Source organism: Chiloscyllium plagiosum, unplaced genomic scaffold (assembly GCF_037043375.1).
Source record: "Chiloscyllium plagiosum isolate Xiang-an unplaced genomic scaffold, Cpla_swu_hap1 HiC_scaffold_9, whole genome shotgun sequence".
Lineage (NCBI taxonomy): Eukaryota > Metazoa > Chordata > Chondrichthyes > Orectolobiformes > Hemiscylliidae > Chiloscyllium > Chiloscyllium plagiosum.
Window position 1 is genome coordinate 127,670,819 of NW_028270147.1, and position 25,796 is coordinate 127,696,614.

The 25,796-nt window shown below is 46.8% G+C and overlaps 1 long non-coding RNA gene across 1 annotated transcript in view; it reads left to right on the forward strand.

Annotated features, from left to right (window-relative positions):
- Positions 1-16,954, forward strand: part of LOC148149324 (uncharacterized) — a 34,838-nt gene extending 17,884 nt beyond the window's left edge. The window contains exon 3 of the long non-coding RNA XR_015758094.1: positions 16,791-16,954. This is a non-coding gene — a long non-coding RNA (uncharacterized LOC148149324). The remainder of the gene's footprint in view (positions 1-16,790) is intronic.
- The last annotated feature ends 8,842 nt before the right edge of the window (positions 16,955-25,796 follow it).

Below are 25,796 nucleotides of genomic sequence, written 5' to 3' on the forward strand. Positions count from 1 at the left end.
AAGACAGGAACATTTTTATTCGGCGAGTTCATGATGACTGTCTGCAAGGTGAGTGGAAGTGGATTCAACAGCAACTTTCAAAAGGGCCTTTGGAGAAATAGCTGAAAAGGAAACAATTGCAGGGTTATACAGGAAGGGCTGGGTAAATGGGACTCATTGGAATAATTTAACTAACAGTCACAATAGGCCCAGTGACCTCTGTCTGTGCTGTATAAGAGCTTACACACACTTAGTCTCACCTTTACACAAAGACTGGGAGAAACAGACAACCCAGTTTACAGAAGAGTGTTTTCTCAAGGAAAACGCTCTTGAACCAACTCAGGGTATAGGCCAGACTAGATTTACTGATGAGGAATAATTCAGCAAATCAATGGCAATGGAACATTGAACCAAAAGTAATGGCACTGAACAGTATATTTAATAGCACAACCATCGAGTGGGGAAGGGATGAAGGGCAGGAGGTCAGAGAGCACGCTGTAAGGGTCTGAAGGCTCTGCTGTCAATGGTGGGATGGAGGTAGCAGCAATGGGCAGGAGACCAGAGACAGAAGATGGAAGGGGGAGGGAGGGAATGTGAGTCTACAGCAGGACACAGAGTGAGGGAGGAGGGAGACCATGGAGGCAATTGGCTGGCAGTGAGGTCAGGGGTCATTTTGGAATGACAGATTGGTAAGACAGGCAAGGGCCCATTCCATATCAGACAAGTTGGATTTAGGAAGCTGGGAGAGGACATTGGAATCATAGAGTTAGGAGGCAGGATAAGCAGGAATTAGGGTTTCTGTGGTCAAGGGGCTGAGGCAGTGCAGAGATGGACAATGTTGTTGAGATTGAAATAAGAGACCTATGTGATGGAGAGGATGTGGTGTTTGCAGCTCAGGTGCTGGACAGTCCCGAGGGAAGGAGGGCCATGTTTACTGGTCTCTTCTGGAGCATCCAGTGGGAAGGAGGTCCATGTTTATTGGTGACAATTGGAGGTTCCAGTGGAAAGAGGTCCATGTTTATTATTCCTATGGGAAGATGGCACATGTAGACATCATCATAGAGTCATAGAGGTTTACAGCATGGCATCAGGCCCTTCAGCTCAACTCATCCATGCCGACCAAGTTTCCAAAACTGAACTAGTCCCATTTGCCTGTGTTTGGCCCAATCCTCTCTAAATCCTTCCTATCCATGTTCCTGTAAAAATGTCCTCGAAATGTAGTAATTGTACTCCCCTCTCCCACTTCCTCTGGCAGCTTATTACACATACACACCAACCTCTGTGTGAAAAGGTTGTCTCTCAGGTCCCTTCTAATTCTTTCCCCTCTCAACTTAAACCTATTCCTTCTAGGACTGGACTCGCCTACGCTGGGGAAAACACTTTGTCTATTCACCTTATCTATGACCCTCATGATTACCTTCTTCACCACCCTGTCTACATGGGACACCACTTCCAAGGAACTATGTACCTGTACCCCTCGGTCTCTCTGTTCAACAACACTACCCATGGCTCTACCATTAATTGTGCAATTCCTGCCCTGGTTTGTCTTACCAAAACACAACTCCTTCCATTTATCGAAATTAAACTCCATCTGGATTTGTTGACCCACTGGCCCAGTTGATCAAGATGACATTGCACTCTTGGATAACCTTCTTCCCTGTCCACGATGCCAACAATTTTAATGTCAGCCACAAACTTACTGACCATTCCTGCTATTTTCTCATCCACATTGTTCATATAAATGATGAACAACAGTGGATCCGGGATCGATTCCTGTGGCAGACGGCTGGTCACTAGCCTCCAGTCTGGAGAACAACTGTCTCTCACCAGCCTCTGCCTCCTACCATCTGGCCAATTTTATATCCAATTGGCGAGCTCTCTCTGGATCCTATGTGATATAATCTTATTAAGCAGTCTACCATGGGGAACCTTGTATCAGGCCTTGCTTAACTCCATGTAGCCAAAGTGTACTACTCTACCTTTACCTATCTTCTTGCTCACGCCTTCAAAAACTCAACCATCTACTTATCTCCATTGGAAGTTCCAGTGAATAGGAGGCCCATATTTACTCTCTTGGAGGTTCCAGTCAGAAGGAGGTCCATGTTTACTGGTCTGTATTGGAGGTTCCAGCAGGAAGGAGGTCCATGTTTACTCGTCTCCTTTGGAGAGTCCAGTCAGAAGGAGACCAATGTTTACTTGTATTACTGATGAAGGGCTTTTGCCCAAAACGTCGATTTTACTGCTCCTCGGATGCTGCCTGAACTGCTGTGCTCTTCCAGAACCATTAATCCAGAATCTGGTTTCCAGCATCTGCAGTCATTGTTTTTACCCAATGTTTACTGGTCTCTAGTGGAGGCTCCTGCAGGAAGGAGGCCCATGTTTACTTGTCTCTGTTGGGAGGTTCAGTGGGAAGGAGGCCTATGTCTCTCCATCAGGCAGCCCCATGAACTGAATTCCATGTTTACTGGACTCTGTTGGAGAGTCCAGTGCATTGTGGACACCATAGTGGGTATGGGGTTCAGTTCCTTTCTGTTGTAACTGTGTGATGGTTCAACCCACATCCCAGTAAAATACCCTGACTCAGAGACTGATCATGGAAAAGGAAAGAGAGGGGTAGGAGAGGGGAAGGGATTGAAAAATGTTGTGAATGGACAGGCTGCGTCAGTGGGTCAGAGTCTGTCCTGTCCCTCCAGCTCACACTGATGGCCTGAGGATCTCCTCTCTCTGCTGGGCCTTCATGGAATGAGCTTTGTGTCCAAACCAGTCCCCAGTGAGAATAGGCCAACAGCACAGAATTGCCCTTCATTTGACAAGAATCTGTCCATCTTTCTGAGAGAGACCAAACCCAGGTCAATGTGGAAAATGGGGCCTTACTCCTGGAGAAGACATGCTTCTGGGGTCAGGGGTTAACATCCATGAGTGGGCCAGAGCAGAGAGAGATTTATCCTGCATTCAACTGCCACCACCTGGGACACTGTGAGAAAGAGAGAGAAGTGAGACAGACAGAGGGCGAATGTCTGTACGTGTGTGTGTGTGTTTGCGTGTGTGCGTGTGTGTGTGAGAGAGAGAGAGAAAGTGAGAGACATGAGTATGATTAGAGACAGAATGACAGAGAGGGAGGGAGTGCGACTGTAGATTGGGAATACAGAGAGGGAGGGAGAGAGACAGAGGGAGGTATAGAGAGGAGAGGTAACAGAGGCTTTAAATTGAAGCGAGAGAGGGAGTGAGTGATGGAGACAGTGAGAGATGGAGAAATAGAGATTATGAGATGGAGTGAGAAAGTGTGAATGAGTTGGGGAGAGTGGCTATGAGACAGAGTGAGAGAGAGAGAGAGAAAACGAAAGAGATTAACAGTGGGAGAGAGAGGGGTAGAGCAGATGTGAGACAGAGAGAGAGAGGTGGACAGGTCCTGGTCACCACATTCTGGGAAGGATGTGATTGTACTTGAGAGGGTGCAGAGATTTCCCAGGATGCTGCCTGGGCTGAAGGGTCAGCTGTGAGGAAGGCTTGGAAAAGTTGGGATTGTTTCCTTGGAGCAGTGAAGGCTGAGAGGGGACATGATAGAGGGCTATAGGATTTTTCAGGGCAGTAAAAGGGTGGGAAGGAAGGCACTTTATACGTCAGTAGAGGACTTAATAACCAGGGACAGAGATTGAAGGTAACACAGACATGGACACATAGAAACTCGGAGCTGGAGCAGGCCATTCGGCCTTTGAGTCTGCTCTGTCAATCAGTATGATCATGGCTGACCCTCCATCTCAAAACCATATTCCTGCTTTCTCCCCATTCCCTTCATGCTGTTAAAATGCAAAACAATTATCTCTCTCTTTTTCTTGAATTTATTCAGTTCCTTGGGTTCCACAGTTGTCCTACCCTTTGAGTGAAGAAACGTTTCCTCGTCTCAGCCCAAAATGGTCTACCCCCTATCCCCCTGAGACTGGGTCCCTTGGTCCAGACTCCCCAACCTGGGGAAACCTCCTCCCTGCCCAGCCCTGTTAGAATTTTATACATTTCAATCAGATTCCCTCTTATCCTTCTGAACTCAACTGAGTCCAGGCCCAGTCGAATTGGAGAGTGAGAGGAGAGTTGAGAAGAATTGTTTTCACCCAGAGGGTGGTGGGAGTCTGGAACTCACTGCCTGAAAGGCTGGTTGACTCAAAAAACTCTCGTGACATTGGAGCAATGTATAGATTTTCCTTGTGTTGTTGTAGCCTCCAGGGTAATGGGCCAAGAGCTGGAGGAGCCACTAAATGGCCTCATTCAGTGCTGTTCACATCAATGACTCTCTGAGACAGACAGAGAGAGAATGAGGGGGAGAGAGAGAGAAGAGGAAGTGTGAGGGGCTGACGTGGCTCTCTCTGCCTGATGCTATTTATATACTGAGGAACACCCAGTCAGACTCTCACAGGCTGCAGTTTTATAAAGCAGAGCCCAGTGAAGGGAGAGTTTATCAGGAACCAGGCACAGGGACAGGAGCACACACCATGATTTCACACATCCAGCTGATCTGGCCCCTGGCATTCTGTGTCGCAGGTACAAATCTCTCTCCTTCCACCTTGAATCTTTAGCTGCTCTCCATTTCACTCCAATTCCACTGACTTGTGATTGAAGGAAAAATGCTGAGTGTCTCCAACAATCTCTCATTTGACCGGCTCTTTCTGTGACAGTTCTGACTTCACTGTGTTTCTCTCTGACCCCTCAGGTATCAGTGGGGACATCATCATGACCCAGTCTCCCCCGGTGCTGTCAGTGGGACTGGGCCAGACTGCAACCATCACCTGTACGGCCAGTCAAAGCATTAGCAGCTACCTTGCTTGGTACCAGCAGTGAGAAGGTCAGAAACCCTCTCCCCTGATCTACAGTGCAACAACTCGATTCACAGGAGTCCCCGATCGATTCACCGGCAGTGGATCAGGGACCAGTTTCACCCTGACAATCAGCAACGTTCAGAATGAGGATGTCGCTGATTATTACTGTCAGAAGTTTACAGCTGGCCTTCACGGTGATACAGAGCCATGCAAAAACCTCAATACACACAGCACCACCTCCTGTACTGACACATTCACAATTATATGTTATTCATAATAATAGACACACAGCCCTACCTCTGTCACTGATACAAACACAGTAATATATAAATAAAAATGAGCAAATTACCCCATGCTGGGATTGTCACTGTCCACGACACACTCCAGTCCCTGTGGTGTCCACTGCTCACTGAAGGCCTCAAGTTTCCCTCTTACACTCCATGGCCACGTGTGAAGAATGGCTGCAAGATTTAATATCAAAAAATAAATTTAACAAACCTCCCGAGCCCAGCTGGACACATCTCAGAGAGAAATAGAATGAGAGAAACAGAGGGGAAGAAAGACATGAATGAGGGAGAGACAGAGAGGGGCAGGGAGAGAGAGAGAGTGACAGAGGGAAGCAGAGAGTAGAGGTTTTTGTACAGCCTCTGCACAGGGAGTTCTCACTGTGGGACACATTAGGTAAAGGAACCAAGCTCAGACTGAGTAAGTAAATCTCTATCCTCCATTATTTACCCTGTCAATACTGAAACACAATTTCTAAAACACAAATACTGAATTGTTGAAGGTGTTAGTGAGAAGCTGCAGTGAATGAAATGGTTGATTGAGGAGCACTGTGTCTAACAGGGTGTCCAGCTGTATTTCTTTCCTTCCATTGCCCCCTTGAAACAGCAAGATATAAGTCAGCAAGTTTTACTCACTGTGTGGAGGAGCTCTGGCCATTTGCAGCCTGTGGTTCCATTCCTGCAGCATGGAGTAAAATCAGTGAGTAGCCTCCTGCCAGTCTCAGTGTGACAGACATGGGCAGAGTTTGATGTGAGCTCTGGCTCCCTGTCCCAGTCTCTGATCTCACTGACCTCAGCAGCAGCAGCAGCAGCAGCAGCAGCACAGTGAGACACCGAGCTCTCACCTCCCCCAGCTTTAACTCTGCTCAATCACACAATCACAGAATTGTTACAGTGCACACGGAGGCCATTCCGCCCATCCTGTCTGGACCGGCTCTCTGAATGAGCAATTCACTGAGTGTCATTCTCCTGCCTTCTCCCTATCACCCTGCATATTGTTCCTTTTTGAATAATAGTCTCATTCCCTTCAGAATGTTTCAATTGAAGCTGCCTCCACCACACTCTCAGGCAGTGCATTCCACGCCTTAACCACTCACTGGCCGAAAATGTTTTTCCTCATCTCACTTTGTTAGTTTTCCCAATTACTTTCAATCTGTGGTCTCTCGGTCTCAAATCCTTTCTCAATTGGGAACATTTTCTCCCTATTTACTCTGTCCAGGCCCCTTCTGATTTTGCGTTCCTCGAATAAATCTCCTCTCAGCCTTCTCCAAAGAAGATAGTCCCAAATCCTCCAGTAGATCTTCATAACTGGCGTTCCTCATCCCTGGAATGACCTTTGGGAATATAATTTGTCATCACTACAAAACATTCACATGCTTTCTGAATTAGTCACATTATCTGTGTCCCTCATGATTTTATAAATTTCTCAGCCTCCAATGCTGAAGGGTAAATTGCCCCAATTTATCCATCCTCGTCCTATCGTCCAAACTCTCCAATTCCTAGCAAAATCTTTGTAAATATTTTTCTGCACCTTTTAAAAGTTTAACAACATCCTTCCTATCACAGAATGATCAGAATTGTTCACATTATTCCCAAAGTGGCCTCACCAATCTCCTGTACAGCTGCAACATGATGTCCCAACTCCGATACTCAATACAGTGACCACTAAAGGCAAACGTACCCAACACCTTCTTCATCGCCCTGTCTCCCTGTGATCCAGTTTTAAGGAATAATGCACATTACCCTCACCCTCACCCTCACCCTCACCCTCACCCTCACCCTCACCCTCACCCCTAGGTCTCTTTGTTCAGCCACATTCCACAGGGCCCTACCATTAACTGTATACGTCCTGCCCTGGTTTGCCTTTCCAAAATGCAACGTCTCACATTTATCTAAACTGAAGTCCATTTGCCACACCTCTGCCCATTGCCCCATGTGATCAAGGTCCCACTGTACCCTGAGATAATCTTCTTCACTATCCACTGTTGCACCAATTTTGGTGTCATTTACAAACTTATGTTAACTCCTATATTCACAGTGAAATCATTTATTTAAAAGACCAAAAGCAGTGAACCCAGCCCAATCCTTGTGGCACACAGCTATTCACAGATCTCCAGTCTGAAAATCAACCCTTTACCACCACTCCCTCTCTCCTATCTTCAAGCTAATTTTTTTACCCAAACGGCTCGCTCCCCCTGGATCCCATGTGGTCTAACCTTACTTACCAGTCTATCATGTGGAACCTTGTCAAACACTTTACTGAAGTCCATATAGACAATGTTTACTGTTCTGCCTTCATCAATCTTCTTTGTCACCTCCTCAATCAAATCAGGGAGACACAATTTCCCATGCATAAAACCACACTGATTATCCAAATGGATGTAAATCCTGTCCCTCAGAATCCACTCAAACATCTTACCCAGCACTGACATCGGGCTCATTGGTCGAGAGTTCCCTGGCTTTCCTTACAGCCTTTCTGAAATAATGGTACAACACCTTACCTATAGCTGTTGATGATAAACATATCTCAGCAAGGGGCCCAGCAATCTCTTCCCTAGTTTCCCACAATATTCTGGGATACACCTGATCAGATCCTAGGGATTTATCTACCTTTATATGTTTTAAGATCTTTCGTATCTCCTCATTGTGGACTTTTTCAAAACATCACTATTTTTCCAAATTCCCTTACTTTTGTGTCCTTCTCCTCAATAAATACTGACCTGAAATATTTGTTTAGGATCTCACCCATCTCCTGTGTCTTACCAAAATACAGCACTCACATTTATCTGAATTAAACTCCATTTGCCATTCCTCAGCCCACTGGCCCAGTTGGTCAAGATCCTATTATATTCTGAGACAGCCTTCTTCACTGTCCACAATGCCACCTGAAAATTCACCTGAACACAGTCTCACAACTCTGGCCCCTCTCTGCCCATTACATTGCTACTACCCCAGTCTATATTCAGAAATTAAAGACCCCGTCACCCCATTTATAACGATTCTATCATATTTGCAAGTCTCTGTAAATTCCTTGAATTTGTATTCCTCCACATCTTTCCCAATGGGTGGTGAGGATTCCGTGGACATTGGTGTTCCTCTCTGATATTCCCTCCTGGCTCCCACAGCCCTGTAAATCACCCCAAAGGAACTCAGTCCCAGCTCTGTTCAGGAGCAACACTGTCTGGTCTGTCCAAGTCCCATCTCCCCCAGACCCAGTCCCAATGTCCCAAGAATCTAAAGCCCTCCCTCCTGGACCCTCTCTCCAGCCCCACAGTCATCTGTGTTATCCTCCTGTTCCTCTTCTCACTTGTGGGGGTCACTGGAAGTAATGCGCAGATTCCCTCTTTTTAGTTCCTGGTCCTAATTCCTTTCCACGCTCCCTACATTCTGACTGCAGGATCACATCCTTTTTCTCCCTCCATCACTGAGACCAATGTGGACCACAACTGCTGACTGTTCCCCCTCTCCCCTCAGGGTGCTCTGCAGCTGCTCAGTGACATCCTTGACCCTGGCAGCAGGGAGACAACACACCATCCTGGATTCCCATCTGCAGCTGCAGAAACACCTATCGATAGCCCTCCCTCTAGAATCTCCTCTCACTATCGCTCTTCCAGTCTTCCTTGTGCCCCGCTGTACAGCTGAGCCCCCTGTGGTGCCATGGACTTGGCTCTGGCTGCATGCCCAGGATGAACCATCATTCCCATCAGGATTCCAAACTGCTACAGCAGGGCTCACAGTCCAGGGTTCAGTGTTCCAGGGTTTTGGGGAAACTCGCAGAAGACTTTAAGAAATAGGAGCTGAAATCAGCCATTCGGCCCATTGAATCTGCTCTGCCATTTGATCTTGGCAGATATGCTTCTCACCCCCATTCTCCTGCCTACTCCACAGGAACTTTCATTCCCGTTAACAATCACAAACCTATCTATCTCTGTCTTAAATACACTCAGTGACTTGGCCTCCACTGCCCTCTGTAGCAATGAGTTCCACAGATTCACCATCCTCTGGCTGAAGAAATTCCTCCTCATCTCAGTTCGAAAGGGTCGGCCCTTCATTTTGAGGCTGTGCCTTGGTTACGGAGTGTCTCCTGTTTTTGGAAACATCTTATCCCCATCCACTCTTTCTAGGCTGATCAGTATTCTGTAAATTTCAATAAGATCCCTCCTCTTCCTCCTAAACTCCATCGAGTACAGACCCAGAGTCCTCAACCATGCCTCATATGACAAGCCCTTCATCCCCAGGATCATTCTTGTAAACCCCTCCAATGCCAGCACATCATTTCTTAGAACATGGGTCCCAAATCTGCTCACAATATTCCAAAAGGCAGTTTGACCAGAGCCTTACACAGCTTCAGCAGTACATCTCTGCTCTTGTATCCGGGCCTTATTGAAATGAATGCTACCATTTCATTTGCCTTCCCAAGCACAAACTGGACCTGCCTGTTAACCTGAAGAGAAACCTGAATGAGGTTTGTGCTTTAGATTTCCAAAGGCCTTCCTTATTTAGCAAACAGTCTTTGCATCTCTTCTTCCTACCAAAGTGCATAACCTCACACTGTAACACATTGTATTCTATCTGCCACTTCTTTGCCCACTCTCTGAGCCTATCCAAGATCTTTTACAGCCTTCCCACTTCCTCAACACTACCTGTCCCTCCACCTATCTCATGTCACCTGCAAACTTAGCAACAATGTCCTCACTTCCTTCATCCAGGTTGTTAATGTATAACGTGAATAGTTATAGTCCCAACATTGACACATGCAGAACTCTATCGGTCACCAGCTGCCATTGTTCCTCACTCTTTGATTTATGCCAACCTGCCAGTCTTCAGTCCATGCCAGTACATTGCCCCTAACACTATGGGCACTTATCGTATGTCAAATGCTTTCTGGAAATCCAAATAGATTACTTCCTCTGACTCTCCTTTGTCTGACTGGCTCATTGCCTCCTCAAAGAATTCTAACAGATTTGCCAGGCATGACCTCCCCTTGATGAAGCCGTATTGACTCAGCCCTATTTTACCATTGCACTTCCAAGTCCTCTACAATTTCACCCTTAAAGTGAAGTCCAAAACCTTACCAACAACCGAATCCAGGCTAACTGGCCTATAATGTCCCATCGTCTACCTGCCTCCCTTCTTAAACAGGGGTGTTATGTGAGCCATTTTCCTGTCCCTTGCCCCCATCAAATCCCTCCCCACCCCACCTCCACACCCTGACTCCATTGATTCCTGAAAGATCATCACCAATGCCTCCACAATTTCCTCAGCGATCTCCTTCAGAACACACTGGTGTAGTTCATCCAGTCTGGGTGAGTTATCCACATTCAGACCTTTCAGCTTCCCCAGTACCTCCTCCTTAGTGATGGCCACTACACTCCCCTCTGCCTCCTGACAGCCTTGAAGTACTGGAATGCTGCTGGTGTTTTCCATGGTGCAGACTGATGAAAAGTATCGATTCAATTCCTCGACGATTCCTTCATTTCCTATTATCCTTTCTCCAGCCTCATTTTCCAGTGATCAAAAGTATATTTTTGAGTCCCTCTTCCTTTTTATATATCTGATAAAACTCCTGCAATCTCCTTTTATATTACTGGATAGATAACTCCCACATTTCACCTTCTCAACCCTTAATGCTTTTTTAGTTATCCTCTCCAGGTTTTTAAAGACTTCCTAACCCTCTGGCTTCCCACTATTCTCCACCACATTGGATGCTTTTTTTTTTTTGCTGTCCTTGACCTCCCTCATCAGCCATGGTTGACTTGTCCTCCCCTTATTATGTTTCTTCTTTTTTGGGATGAATTCCTGCTCTGCTTCCTGAATTACCCCAAGAAACTCTGCTGTTTGCTGCCCCACCATCTTACCTGCTCGGCTCCCCTTCCAATCAACTCTGGCCAGCTCCTTCCTCATGTCTTTGTAGTTACCTTTACTCAATTGAAATCCTGTTCCATCTGATTGCAGCTTCTCCCTCTCAAACTACAGGGGGAGTTCTATCGTATTATGGTCACGTATCCACAGGGATACTTTCACCGTAAACTCATTAATCAAGTTTGCCTCCAAACACATCTCTGAATCCAGACCTGCCTGTTCCATAGTGGCTCAACCACAAGCTGCTCCAAAAACCATCTCGTAGACATTCCATGAAATCCTTTCCTTGAGACACGCTACCCAGTCCACCTATCCATTGAAGTCTGCCCTGACATTTTGTATCTGGCGTTTCTGTCTCCTGACTGATTTCCTTCCCCACACCTTGATTACTGCTTGGAGACCTGGACATACCTTGCATCAGATTCTTTATTTCTTGCGGTTCCTCAACTCTACCCACACAGATTCTACACCTTCTGACTCTCTATCACTTCTTGCTATTGATTTAATTTCATTTCGCACTAACAAGGCAACTCTTCCCCCTCTCACCATCTGCCTGTCCTTTTGATGGGACATGTATCCTTGGATATTTAATTCCCAGCCCGGATCCCCTTACAGCCATGTCTCTGTGATACCCACAGCATTGTACCTGCCAGTTTCAATCTGCACCAGAAGCTCATTGTGTATACTGTGTGTATTTAAGAACAACACCCTCAGTCCTGCATTGACTGCCCTCCTTCCCATCATTGTCCTCTTATCTGCTGTGCTTTATGTTTGATCTCTGATCCTTTCCATCCTCTCAATCCTATTACATCTTCTAAAAACGTGAATAACCTCTCCTGAACCCTCCTCCACTTTAACTACTTTAAATTCTTTGGAAACTCAATTTACCTCGATTTGTGGCATCACTTTGTCTACCTTAGTTGGAATGCTTCATGCATTTTGTTACAAACTCTAGAAGTTTGTTCTATTATTGATGTTCCCTGCACTTTTATGCTTCCTTTGATATTCAAAATTCCATCCCTTTCTTTTATTTTCTGGTCACAATCAATCCCATCACTAACCAGCAATCCTACCTTCTCCTTTACCTTCCATTTTCTCATTTTCCATCCAACTGAACCAAATTACTTTCTCCTTGGGTTGAGTTCAGACCAATATTTATCGTTGAGACAACATCATTATTGCTCTTTGATCTCATTGCTTCTAATGGGATCTTGCTGTGTAGAAACTGGCTGCCACGTTACTGGCATTGCAACAGGGACTGCTTGTCAAACAAAACTGTCTGTCAGGCTCTCTGCCTTTATTCCTGATGAAGGGCTTTTGCCCGAAACGTTGATTTTGCCTGTCCTCGGATGCTGCCTGAATTGCTGTGCTCTTCCAGCACCACTGATCCAGAATCTGGTTTCCAGCATCTGCAGTCATTGTTTTTACCTCGTTGATTTTAACCCTACTGCGAATCCTCTTGCAAGGATGCCTGCCTTGAAGAAGTTTTCCTCCTCTCTCTACAAGAATCTCAGGGAGTCTCTCTCTCATTGCAACTCCCAGGTCATTTCCTCAGCCCTGAAGCTCTTCCACCTATCCACTCCACCCTCTCCTCCCTGACCTATCACCTTCATCTCCTTCCCCACTGACCTATTGTACTCTATGCCACTCTCTCCCACCCCCACCCTCCTCTAGCTTATCTCTCCATGCTTCAGGCTCTCTGCCTTTATTCCTGATGAAGGGCTTTTGCCCGAAACGTTGATTTTGCCTGTCCTCGGATGCTGCCTGAATTGCTGTGCTCTTCCAGCACCACTGATCCAGAATCTGGTTTCCAGCATCTGCAGTCATTGTTTTTACCTCGTTGATTTTAACCCTACTGCGAATCCTCTTGCAAGGATGCCTGCCTTGAAGAAGTTTTCCTCCTCTCTCTACAAGAATCTCAGGGAGTCTCTCTCTCATTGCAACTCCCAGGTCATTTCCTCAGCCCTGAAGCTCTTCCACCTATCCACTCCACCCTCTCCTCCCTGACCTATCACCTTCATCTCCTTCCCCACTGACCTATTGTACTCTATGCCACTCTCTCCCACCCCCACCCTCCTCTAGCTTATCTCTCCATGCTTCAGGCTCTCTGCCTTTATTCCTGATGAAGGGCTTTTGCCCGAAACGTTGATTTTGCCTGTCCTCGGATGCTGCCTGAATTGCTGTGCTCTTCCAGCACCACTGATCCAGAATCTGGTTTCCAGCATCTGCAGTCATTGTTTTTACCTCATTGTTTTTACCTTGTAAATGTCTTTGGGAGAGCCTGAAGTGTTAAGGACTGGATTGAAATACAATTAGAGTCATGGAGATATACAGCACAGAGACAGACCCTTTGGTCTAACTTGTCCATGCTGACCAGATATCCAAAATTAATCTAGTCCCATTTACCAGCATTTGACCCATATCCCTCTAAACTCTTCCTATTTATATACCCATGCTTTTTAAATGTTGTAATTGTACCAGCCTTCACCACTTCTTCTGGCAGCACATTCCACACAATTAACACCCTCTGAATGAAAACGTTGGCCCTTCGGTCCCTTTTAAATCTTTCCCCTGTCACCTTCAGCCTATGCCCTCCAGTTCTGGACTCCCCCACTCTGGAGAAAAGATCTTCTCTATTCACCCTATCTATATCCTACATGATTTTATAAACCTCTATACGGTCACCCATCAACCAGCAATGCTGCAGGGAAAATGGCCTCAGCTTGTTCAGCCTCTTCCTTTCGCTCAAACCCTCCAACCTTGGCAACATCCTTGTAAATCTTTTCTGAACCATTTTAAGATTCACAACATTTTTCCTACAGCACAGCAATCAGAATTGCACACAGTATTCCAAAAGTGCCCGGACCAATGTCATGTTCAACCGCAACAGCTCCCAACTCCAATACTCAATGCACTGACCAATAAAGGAAAGCAAACCAAATTACTTCTTCACCCCCCCAACCTACCTACCTGCAACTCCACATTCAAGGAACTATTTTTTTTTTGGATGAACTGGGAGTCTTTCAGTTGTGAAAGATGCCATTCCATGGCACTATTGGATGAAGAGCATGCAGTTCCCCCCTGATGTCCCAGGTCAATATTTATCCCACAGTCAAAATCACTAAAAATCTATTTCTCTGTTAATTATCATACTGTGTTTGGGATCTTGCTGTGCACAGAATGTTGGAAAGATCCATTGGGGCATCCTGAGATGGGGACAGGTCCTACACAAATGCAAGTCTTTCATTAAGGTTTGAGTCTCCAGATCCGGATCCTCACCCATTGTCTGCGCACTCTCACCTTCCAGGGGGCATGGGGTCATTAAGAGCAGTGACCCTGTCTGACCCCAGGACACTGAGACTCTTTGCAGTCTCACCCTTGACGTCAGCCCAGTGGTGTGCAGCAAGGCTTGGAATGTAATCTACAACCTTCTACACAGACACCCAATGTGACTCTTTCCTGAATTGTGTAGATCCAAGTCTGCTCCAATGTTCTCGGATAAAGCTCTCCTGATCTGTGGGTGATCGGAGGTTTGTTAAAGATGTATTGAACTCCATTCGACTTTCCAGCTCTTGCTCCATAGCTCTGGAGGTTTCACTGTTCAAGTGAATATCCAAGTGTTTTTCAATGTGATGAGGGTTTCTGCCTCTCCCGCCCTTGCAGAGAGTGAATCCCAGATCTCACCAGCCTCTGGGTGAAAACAATTACTGTCAACTCCCCTCAACCCCTGTCCCCAAATAATTTCAATCTCTCCCCATGGTTATTGCCCTCTCTGCTAATGGAAATCAGTCCTTCCTACCCACTCTATCCAGGCCGCTTATCATTTTACACACCTCGATCAAATCTCCCCTCAGCCTCCTGTGTTCCAAAGAAAACAGTCCCAGCCAAACCAATCATTCCTCAAAGTTAAAACTCCCCATTCCTGACAAACTCCTCCTCTGTCCTGGTCTCTCATGGGATCACATCCTTCCTGTAATGTGGTGACCAGAACCGTACACTGTTCTCTCACTGTGCTCTAACTGGGGTTTTATACAGTTCCAGAATAAACAAACTCCTTGCTTTCACTGTCAACCAAAAATGATATAAAGGAGATGATGGTCTAATGGTATTATTGCTGACCTGTTAATCCAGAGATCCAGATAATGTTCTGGGGACCAGGGTTAGAATCCAGCAGACGGTGGCATTCAAGTTCAATCAAACAAAATCTGCAATTAAGAGACTAATGTCGATCATGAAACCATTTTTGATTGTCAGGAAAATGCCATCTGATTCCCGAATGTCCTTTAGGGAAGGAAACTGCCATCCTTACCATGTGACTCCAGACCCTCAACAATGTGGCTGACTTTAAACTGCCCTCTGAGGATTAGGGATGGGCAATAAATGCTGCCGATCCAGCAATGCCCTCATTCCATCAAGGAGAAAAAAAACAGTTTATCCCATGTGTCTTCCTAACCACCTTACTGACCTGCATTCATTAATGACCATGGCCACATCTTCCACCTCCACACACATGTGACTTCCAGCTTCAAATTGATGAGAGACATTCCTTCATTGTGTGAGAAAAAGATAGAAACGTCCAAACTAGGAGCAGCAGTAGGACATTTGGCCCCTCAAGCCTGCTCCACCATTCAATATGATCATGGCTGATCATCCAACACAGTCCCCTGTTCCTGCTTTCTCCCCACATTCTTTGATCCCTTTAATCCGAAGAACTATATCTAATTCCTTCTTAAACACATACTGCATCTAATTCCCTCATGCTGGAAAAATGTATGGCAATTATTGAATTGTTGTTTTTTGACCAGTATGGACACAATGGGCTGATGGGCCTTTTGGGTCTCTCTGACTCGATGACTCTATGATTATATATTATGCATAACTGGGTACCAAGGGCTGGCACATGTGGTACACTAAGTTGTAACTACCTGTCATTCAGAAAAAGACTCCTTCTTCCTGTCCTGTCTGCCAACCAGTTCCCAATCCATGTCAGTACATGACCCCCAATCCTCTAGTTCATTCGGTCTTGGTCTGGAAATCCCACCCTTACTCTTTGTGAGAACAGATTCTGAATGATCTCTGTCTCATCCTTCGAGGGCTCTCACTGCCCTGACACTGATTTCCCATCATGTTGCTGGTTCTGATCCACTTTTACCAAAACACTGTACAGTTTAATAAAATGAAAACTTTTACACTTGCTCCATGGTTCTCCATTTCCATCCCTCCTCTCAAGCTCACTGAGTTCTGATCACTGTCACTGAAATGATCCCCCGGATAGCCCTTCCAGCTTCCCACATTCATTCCTTAAACGATGGTCTACAACTGTCCCTTATCTTTGTGGGCGGCATGGTGGCACAGTGGTTAGCACTGCTGCCTCACAGCGCCAGAGACCCGGGTTCAATTCCCGCCTCAGGCGACTGACTGTGTGGAGTTTGCACGTTCTCCCCGTGTCTGCGTGGGTTTCCTCCGGGTGCTCCGGTTTCCTCCCACAATCCAAAAGATGTGCAGGTCAGGTGAATTGGTCATGCTAAATTGCCCGTAGTGTTAGGTTAGGGGTAAATGTAGGGGTAGGGGTATGGGTGGGTTGCGCTTCGGCGGGGTGGTGTGGACTTGTTGGGCCGAAGGGCCTGTTTCCACACTGTAAGTAATCTAATCTTTCACCATCACCCTCTCAGGGGCAATTAGGGATGGGCAATAAATGGTGGCCCTGCCGGTGACACCCACATCCCAAGAAGCAATTTGAACAATGTCTGTTCTTTTGTCGGGTTTATTCTATACTGACCAAAAATATTCAAAAAGATTGTGAAGGTTGAATTCCCTTCAAATGGTAGGGATTAAAATTGTTTCTCTTGTCTTTCAGGCCGTGACAACTCTCAGCCCAAGCTGACCCTGCTACCCCACTCCCCGGAGCAGGTCAATGCCAAGGGCACTGCCACCCTGGTGTGCCTTGCCAATCACTTCTATCCCGATGAGCTGGAGGTGCAGTGGAAGAAGGATGGTGCAATCATTTCGGACGGAGTTCAGACCAGCAACTACCTGCGAGCTTCGGACAGCACCTACAGTGTCATCAGCCTGCTGACCCTCTCTGGGTCTGACTGGGAGTCCAATGCTCACTTCTCCTGTGCCCTCACCCACATGACCCTTCACTGTCTCCTCAGCAAGAGCATCAGGAGATCAGAATGTGTGTAGAATGTTTGAGACAGTCCACAGAGGAGACACAACTTTAAATAGAACAGGGCTGAGCTGGCAGGACTAAGGTCATTGTCAGCACCGAATTTCAATTCTCTTCCTTCTCAAGACTGGCTCAGAGACATTTCTGAGGTTTGGATGTTAAAGCAGGTCTTTGGACAGTGTTGAGAGAGCTTTATGCTGTGTCAAACCTCATGCTTCCTTGTCCTGGGAGTGCTTGATGGGGACAGGGTTGACTTGCGTTGCTAAATAAAATTTCTTGAATTGCTGAAGACTGTCAGCTGTACAAAACAATGTGAACCTCAGAAGTTTCTGCTTCTGTAAACCAGATCTTCTTCCTGCTTAGCTGTCAGTTCCAATTTATGGTTTTGTCACTGTTTAAAGGGACAGGATTCTCATGCTATTGAGAAAATCTCCACAAGTGTTTTCCTCAAGCTCCATTATGGCTGTGAATTTGAGCAGCTTCCTCTGTCTGGGCTGTTAATTCCAGTTGTGTTTTTTTTCTGTCAATATGAATGTGGAAAAGGGAATAAAGATCAAAATTCAGCCATTGTCTCTGTGCTTTGAAAATAGACGACCTCAATTGATTGGCTGCATTTCAGCAGGTCATTGTCACAATTGGTTGCTTGGCCTGTCCATCAATTACAATCATCAATCCCTTTCAAATGATCCCTTTGATCAGGAATTTATGTAGGTTACAAGATTCCAATAAGAAGAAAAACTGAAAGCTGTTAGGACTCAATAAGTACAATCTGACACCTTCCCTCTTCAGTCTGTTGGTCCAGGCCCAGTTTATGGGATCGCGCTGTGCAATCCCTGCTGCATGTTGGGTAGCCCCTGAAACAATCTTTGGCCATTCACAGACATTGTCGGCTGCGTGTCTCTCTGAGTGCGAGTGTTTAACTTAATGCTGCCTGTAGGTGTCTCTCTGAGTGTGGGTATGTTATTCAGAGAGACACCTACAGGCAGCACTGAGTAACACACCCACATTCAGAGAGACACCGACAGGCAGCACTGAGTAACACACCCACATTCAGAGAGACACCTACAGGCAGCACTGAGTGACATGCTCACACTCAGAGAGACACCTACAGGCAGCACTGAGTAACACACGCACATTCGGAGCGATCTGTCCGCAGCATGGAGTGTGATCATGGTCCTCAGTGCTGCCTATTTCTCAGAGTGCATGTGTTACTTAGTATTGCCTGTAGGTGTCTCTCTCAGCGCGAGTGTGTTACTCTGTGCTGTCTGTCGGTGTCTCTGAGGTCTGTGTCTGTAGCTCTGGATTGAGAATGGGCTTTGTGCAGGGGATTGTGGATGAGGCTTTAATCTTCTCAAATCATGAATGAAAAACAGTTCAGCTGATTCAGTCTGAGATGGCAGCTCATTCAGATGGCCAAAGTTAAAAAGCACACAACACCAGGTTATAGTCAAACAGGTTTATTTGGAAGTAGAAGCTTTCAGAGCGTTGCTCCTTCATCAGGTAGCTGGAGGGCAGGATCATTGTACACAGAGTTTATAGTAAATTGAGATGGCAGCTGAGAAAGGTGAATACTGAGAGTATATTCTCAGTAAGTGAGTGATTTCAGAGGCAGTGGGCACTGTGCTCCCGAATGTCTTGCCCAATTCCGAGGGGATTTTCTGAATCCAGGGTCAGAGCAGTCATGGCTGCCTGCCCAGCCAATGCTGGCTCCCCATAGTCATATTTCAATGGTTAATTAATCCAAAACTAGGTGCAGCAATATTATCTTCCAGGGAGGGGAGCTGTCTGAGGGAGGGAGGTTGAACTTTTCAGCCCCAACAGAGGTTGAGTGGATTAATGACAGGTATGACCACCATGAAGGTGCCACCTTCTCTCCCCCGCCCCAGCTGGGATGACCCTCAGGTTAAAAGTGTGACTGCTCTGGGATGATGACCATATTCCTGGGTGATGGAGGGAAGAAAGTGAGGTCTGCAGATGCTGGAGATCAGAGCTGGAAATGTGTTGCTGGAAAGGCGCAGCAGGTCAGGCAGCATCCAGGGAACAGGAGAATCGACGTTTCGGGCATAAGCCCTTCTTCAGGAGGGAAGGCCAACCTCTCCCAAAGGCAGCACAGGCTGGATCGAAGGGGCATCAAGAGTAAGCATGGGGAGATTGAGGGTGACAGAAGGAGGGGGTTGGTTGGCAGATCACTATGTAAAAACAATGGCTGCAGATGCTGGAAAGCAGATTCTGGATTAGTGGTGCTGGAAGAGTACAGCAGTTCAGGCAGCATCCGAGGAGCAGTATGGGCAATTTAGCATGGCCAATTCACCTAACCTGCATGTCTTTAGATTGTGAGAGGAAACCAGAGCACCCAGAGGAAACCCATGCAGACACGGGGAGAATGTACAAATTCCACACAGACAGTTGCCCGAAACTGGAATCAAACCCGGGTCAAAACACTCGGACCAGTCTTGACTTCGCTGCAGCCTCTGCCTCTACTTCTGGCCCCACCCACTCTGCAACTAAGACTCCGGCTGCATTTCCCAGGGTCACCCTGAGTCCTACCTGCAGCTAGTCAGCACACTCACTCACCCTCCTCACCCATACACCCCCACAGTGCACCCTATCCTTCCACTTCTCTCTCTTCACCTCATCTCCACCTTCCCACTCCCCCACCTCACTCCACAACCCACCTCCGCCCCAATCTCCTTTCTCTCCCACACCCATTCCCCCGTGCAACATCACAACTAGCCCTCACCCACCACATGCCATCACCCTTTCCCCCCTCCCCTCCTTCAGCCAACTTGGGCCCCCCAAAAATCTCGCCCCCGAGCCTTGCCCCATATTTACTATCCCCCCGACCTCAAACTCTCTGAGGCCAAAAGGTCCATCCTCAGAAAGGGCTCACAGTCATTCCCGCCCGACCTCACCTCAATGAATCCCACACCCACCACGACGCGGAGCTCTTCTTCCGCCGCCTCTACCTCCGTGTCTTCTACTTTAACAAAAACTCCCAAACTCCCTCTGAGGACCCCTTCTCCCACCTCCAACCTTCCTCCTCCACTTGGTCACCCCCTCCAGCTGTGTACACTTCCTAGACCACTTCATTGCTGACTGCTGATGTGACATCAGGTGCCTCAATTTCTCCCCTCACCCTCTCCAGCCACACCCTCCCCGAACATGCGGCACTCCACTCTCTCCGCTCCAACCCATGGTTCACCATCAAACCTGCTGACAAAGGTGGGGCAGTGGTAGTCTGGAGGACTCACTGCTATGTCGCACAGGCTGAACGCCAACTCTCCAACACCACGTCCTACTTTTCCCTTGGCCATGACCCCGCCGCGACCCATCAGGCCAAAATCACTCGCACTGTCAGTGCCCCCATTGCCTCCAGTGATCTCCCCTCCACTGCCTCTAATCTCATACTCCCCCAGCCCTGCAATGCCCAGTTTTATCTGCTACCCAAGATCCACAAGCCCATCTACCCTGGGTAACCCATCATCTCAGCATGCTCCTGCCCCACTGAACTCATCTCGTCCTACCTCAACTCCATCCTCTCCTCCTTGGTTCAGACACTTCCCACCTACATCCGCTACACCAACCACACCCTCCAAATCCCTGGCCCTGAGCGCTTTATCTCCACTATGGGTGTGCAGTCCTTACATATGTCCATACCCAATAAGGATGGCCTCCAGGCCCTCTGCTTCCTCCTCTCCAACAGACCCATCCAGTCTCCTCCACCAATACCCTCCTCCACCTTGCTGAACTGGTCCTCACCCTCAACTACTTTTCCTTTAACTTCTCCCATTTCCTCTAAATCCAAAGGGTGGCTATGAGTACCTGGATGGGCCCCAGCTACACCTGCCCCTTTATTGGTTATGTTGAACAGTCCCTCTTCAGTGCCTACACAGGCACTGTGCCCCAACTCTTCTGCCATTACATGAATGACTGCATTGGTGCAGTGACCTGTACCCAGGCTGAACTGGAGCAGTTCATCGGCTTCACCCACAACTTCCATCCTGCCCTCAAATTCACTTGGTCCACCTTGGACACCTCCCTCCCCATTAATGACATCTCCATTCCCATCTCCAGTGACAATCTTCAGACTGACATTTACTACAAACCCACAGACTCCCATAACTAACTGGAATATAGCTCCTCCAACTCAGTATCCTGCAAGAATTCCATCCCATTCTCCCAATTCCTCTGCCTCTGCCCCAACTGCTCGGATGACATTCCACTGATCACAGATGTCCACCTATTATGAACAATGTGCTATTCCTCCTTCTGTCATGCACTGCACCACCTCCATTTCCCATTCCACTGCTCTAAACCCCTCCAAACGTAATAAAGGCAGAGCCCCCTTGTCCTCACCTACCACCCCACCAATCTCCGCATCCACCACATCATCCGTAAATACTTCCACCAACCCCAGCTAGACCACACCACCAAGAACATCTTCCTCTCCCCACTGCTGGCTGCCTTCCTCAAGGACCATTCCCTTTGACAATTCTTTGTTTGTGCCACTCGCCCACCAACTCTCCCGAACCCCCAGGAACCTTCCCTTGCAACCCAAAAAGATGCAAAGCCTGCTGGTACACCAATCCCTCACCTCCATACAGAACCCCAAACAGTCCTTCCAGGTGAGACAGAGGTTCACCTACCTCTCCTCCAACCTATTTCACTGCATCAGGTGCTCCCGATGTGGTCTTCTCTACATCGTGGGGCCAAACGTAAACTTAGGGAACGTTTTGCCAAGCATCTCAGCCAGGCCCGGAGGGACCGAACGGTTCTCCCAGTCACCACCCATTTTAATTCCCCTTCCCACTCCCTTTCTGACATGACGATCACTGGCCTCCTCCATTGCCACAATGAACCAAACCACAAATTGAAAGAACAACATCTCATCTTCTGTCTGGGCAGCCTACAGCCTGGAGGAGTCAACATTGAGTTTGCCAATTTCAAATAACCACCCTTCCCATCCCCAGACTCCCTTCCCAACTCCTCGCCCTCCCTTCCACTCCTCCCTGCCACCAAACAGATTCATTCCTCCAATTAACCAACCAGGTAGTACCATCTACCTGTCATCACTGATCCCCACTTCATCATCCTGTCCCAGTCACCCCCTTTATCGGCAGCTCCCCCAACACCCAACCCCATTCCTGAAGAAGAGTTACACCCAAAACGTCAACTTCTTCACCACCTGATGCTGCCTAACTTGCTGTATTTTTCCAGCCTCCTGCCTGTCATTGAATGGAACCAGCAGGAAAGGGTTAGACAATCAAGTGTCAAGGCCATGAATAAATGGGAATGGGGCATGCTACAGACAGATGCATTGAAACGGTCAATCACAAAGATAAGACCAAACTGGAAATGAAACACTAATACACAGTGGATGGAATTTAATCTCAGAAAATGTGAGACCATGCACTTGCGTCAGAATAATCTAAAGGCCGACTATTAGTTAAATAGTGAGAGATTCCAACAAAGTGCAGTACAGAGTGATCTGGGTAGTATTGTGCATGAAACTCAGAAAGTTAGTGCAGGTACAGCAAGTAATCGAGAAGGCGAAAGGAATTTTCACCTTTATTGTTGGGGGTTGGAATTTAAAAGTAGAGAAGTCTTGTTAAAACTGTACAGGGTGTTAGTGAGCCTGCATTTGGCGTATTGTGTGCAATTGTGGTCCCTGTATTTAAGAAAGGATGGACAGCTATTGGAGGCTTCCTCCTGCTCCGATTTTCCCATGTCCTTGTGTGCTCCAATATCCTTCCCTCACAGCAGAGCTGGTTGGAGCCTGCCTGCAGTAACTGCCTCCAGTCTCTGGGTGGTGCTGCCAAATGATCTGCCTAGCCCAGGCTGTCACAGTTCCCACATCACAACAATGTCTGGACTTTGGAAGTATTCCATTGGCTGTAAAACATTTCCAAACATCCTAAGTTCAAGGAACGTATAACACATATATAATTCTCTCCCCTTTTATATCTTATCTCCATGTCTTCCCAGCTGTCGCCTGACAACATCACAGACTTGTGTAAAATCTAGAATGAATCATGAATCTCTGGGAGAACTTAATCTATGACAACACTGGGATTAATGACCACCTCCTCAGTGGGCTTTGAGGGTGAAAGTCAATAGCTGTCTCATGGGGACTTGATCTGAATTGTCTCCAGTCAGTCGGTGTTTTTGTCTGGTCCAGACAGTACTGACCAACCTTAGACCCTGTGATCTGATTGAGATGAAGGGTTAGCTGTGCTGGGCTTTCACACATGGCTCACATACAGAGTGAAGCAGGGATTACCCATTTCACAAGAGTAAATGGAACTAACAAACTGGGTGATTGTGACAACCCCACCCTCTCCCCAAGACAGTGGGACAGGAACAGTAATATTCTCAGACAGAAAGGTTGGTAAAAATGGTAAGCCGCAGAGCGAGGGGGGATGGGAAACGTGACACTCCCCAGAAACAGGCGAACAGTAACTGTCTGTTCCCCACTTTCTTGTTGTGACATATGTCCTTGGGAAATGGGTTTGGTTTATATTTTCTCAGTAACAAGGATTCCAATTCCATATTTAGTGTGGCAGCAGATCCACTGAAGGTCATGCTTTCATTTGGAGATTGCCCAGGTTTCTGTCCAGGCTGATACAGCATGATCTACCAGTGCTGCTCCTATTAGGCTAAACCATCACGCATGAGGGAATCTGATGGGCACTTTCTCTTTCTGCTGGCAAAGGGAGAGATTTGCTTTTACTGCAATGGCAGCCAATGAAATTAGTTAGTGGATGTATTTCCAGCTGAGCGGAATGTTCTGTTGTTCATGATGGGATTAACCTTGACAGTTCCCACTTGCCTTTACACCGACAGTGGGGCAGGAAGTCACCACGCAGTGGTCTCCTGGCTCACACTGAGAAACCAAGTTGATGGTATAACTGCAGAGAGCAAGACAATGGCTTGGATTCACCGAACAACCAGAGGCTTCAGCCAACAACTGGGTCACAGGCAAATGGAGGGTTGTGTAAACTCTCAGTATCTCAGGGAACAAACACAACTACTGAGCTACAAAACCGAACAGGATATTTTTATGACAAATTGGCATTCCAAAAATAAAATCCAAACACTATATGTATAAAAACTGAGTACAATCTCATTTCAAAGACTACAGCATTTTCTTTGAAAGCTGGACGATATTGAGATGGGAATCCAAACAATCACCCATTCCATCACATGGTGTTCTCATTATAACACATTTGAAAGCCTCTTAAAAACACGGAAGGAGAGAGAAACATTGCAAACTTATTACCACGAGTGAGGCTCCATTAAAAACTAGGATCATGATGTTAAATGCTCCCAGCCAGAAACAACACAGATGCATTCACATCATTAGAATGTTAAATGATGTTAAAAAGTCTGCCAACCACTTTCATAAAGACGGAGTATTTTAAATCTCAAGAGGCATTGATGATTTTTTTCCAGTATCATAGCAAGGAAGCAGCAACTGACATATGAACTCGAACAAAATGATAACAGGCACTGAATACAGAGCAGGCTCCTGAGAGAAAACAGATCAACAGCAGAGATCTGTCCAGTGCTGGGATCATTTTAGACAAGACAGTTTGTTGCCAGCAAGTTATTGCGGTTTGAAAACTCCAGTACTGTCAGAAAGAGAAAAAGGACAATGTGCAGATTGTTGAACAGGCCCCTACACCTGGGCCCGAGGCAGGAGCCCAAGCTCCAACACACTGGCCTCACTTCACACCAACCTTCATTTAGTGCGGGGTCATGAACTCCGGCCATCAATCCCTCTGGGACCGGGATGGAGTAAGGGAACAGGGACAATTGTAGAAGAGTCAATAAGGAGTAAAGCAAGATGGAGAGGGTGTTTTGGAAAGGGTTTAGAGGAGGAAATATACTTTGTGCCACTCAATACTGACATTGTCGACGTGTTTAACAGAATGAACAAAACAGCACGCTGTGAAGACAAACAAAAGTCACATCAAAGTACTTTCCTTATCACAGGGGACATTTTTATTGTGGTGTGACAAGTACCCTGCTTGTAAAGCTGAACACTCCATGTATCTTTACAGATTGAGCCAGTTAGCTCCAAGCAGGGCCCCAGTTTATGTTTTACTGATCAGGGACAGTGAAGCAGCTGCCCTCTAGTGGCGAGAGAGCGTTTGCCCTGCTGCTGAGGATTATGGGTAAAGTCCCCTTCCATTCGCGCCCACACAAACCTGCAGCCACTTCAGCTGCTTTATTGAAAACCACAAGCTTTCAAGGCGCTGATCCTTCAATGGTGGAACTGACGCATGGTCATATGAATTAGGGACAAATGAAAGAGCTTCATCCTCTTGAGCTGCTCCCCATGGCTGACCTGATTATTCCACATTCTTGCCTCACTCTGCTAGATTTTTGATAAGCATGACTGTCTACTTCCTCACTACAAGCATTCAGAGGTTTCATTTCTATGTTTGAAGAAGAGTTCCAAAAATCTATGACCTTAAGCAAGAAAAAAAAAACTCTGCTTATCTCGGTCTTAAATGAGGGAACTTATTTTAGTTTATATTCTCCCTGAAAAGGAAGCATTCTTTTCACATCCACGCTGTATTCTATGGTCATATTGATATGGCATCTGCTTTAATCAGCTGCTCTGTCATGAGAACAGCTACCTATCCTGCCACCTTCAGTGACTGATGCACAGAAACATCCAGGTCCTAC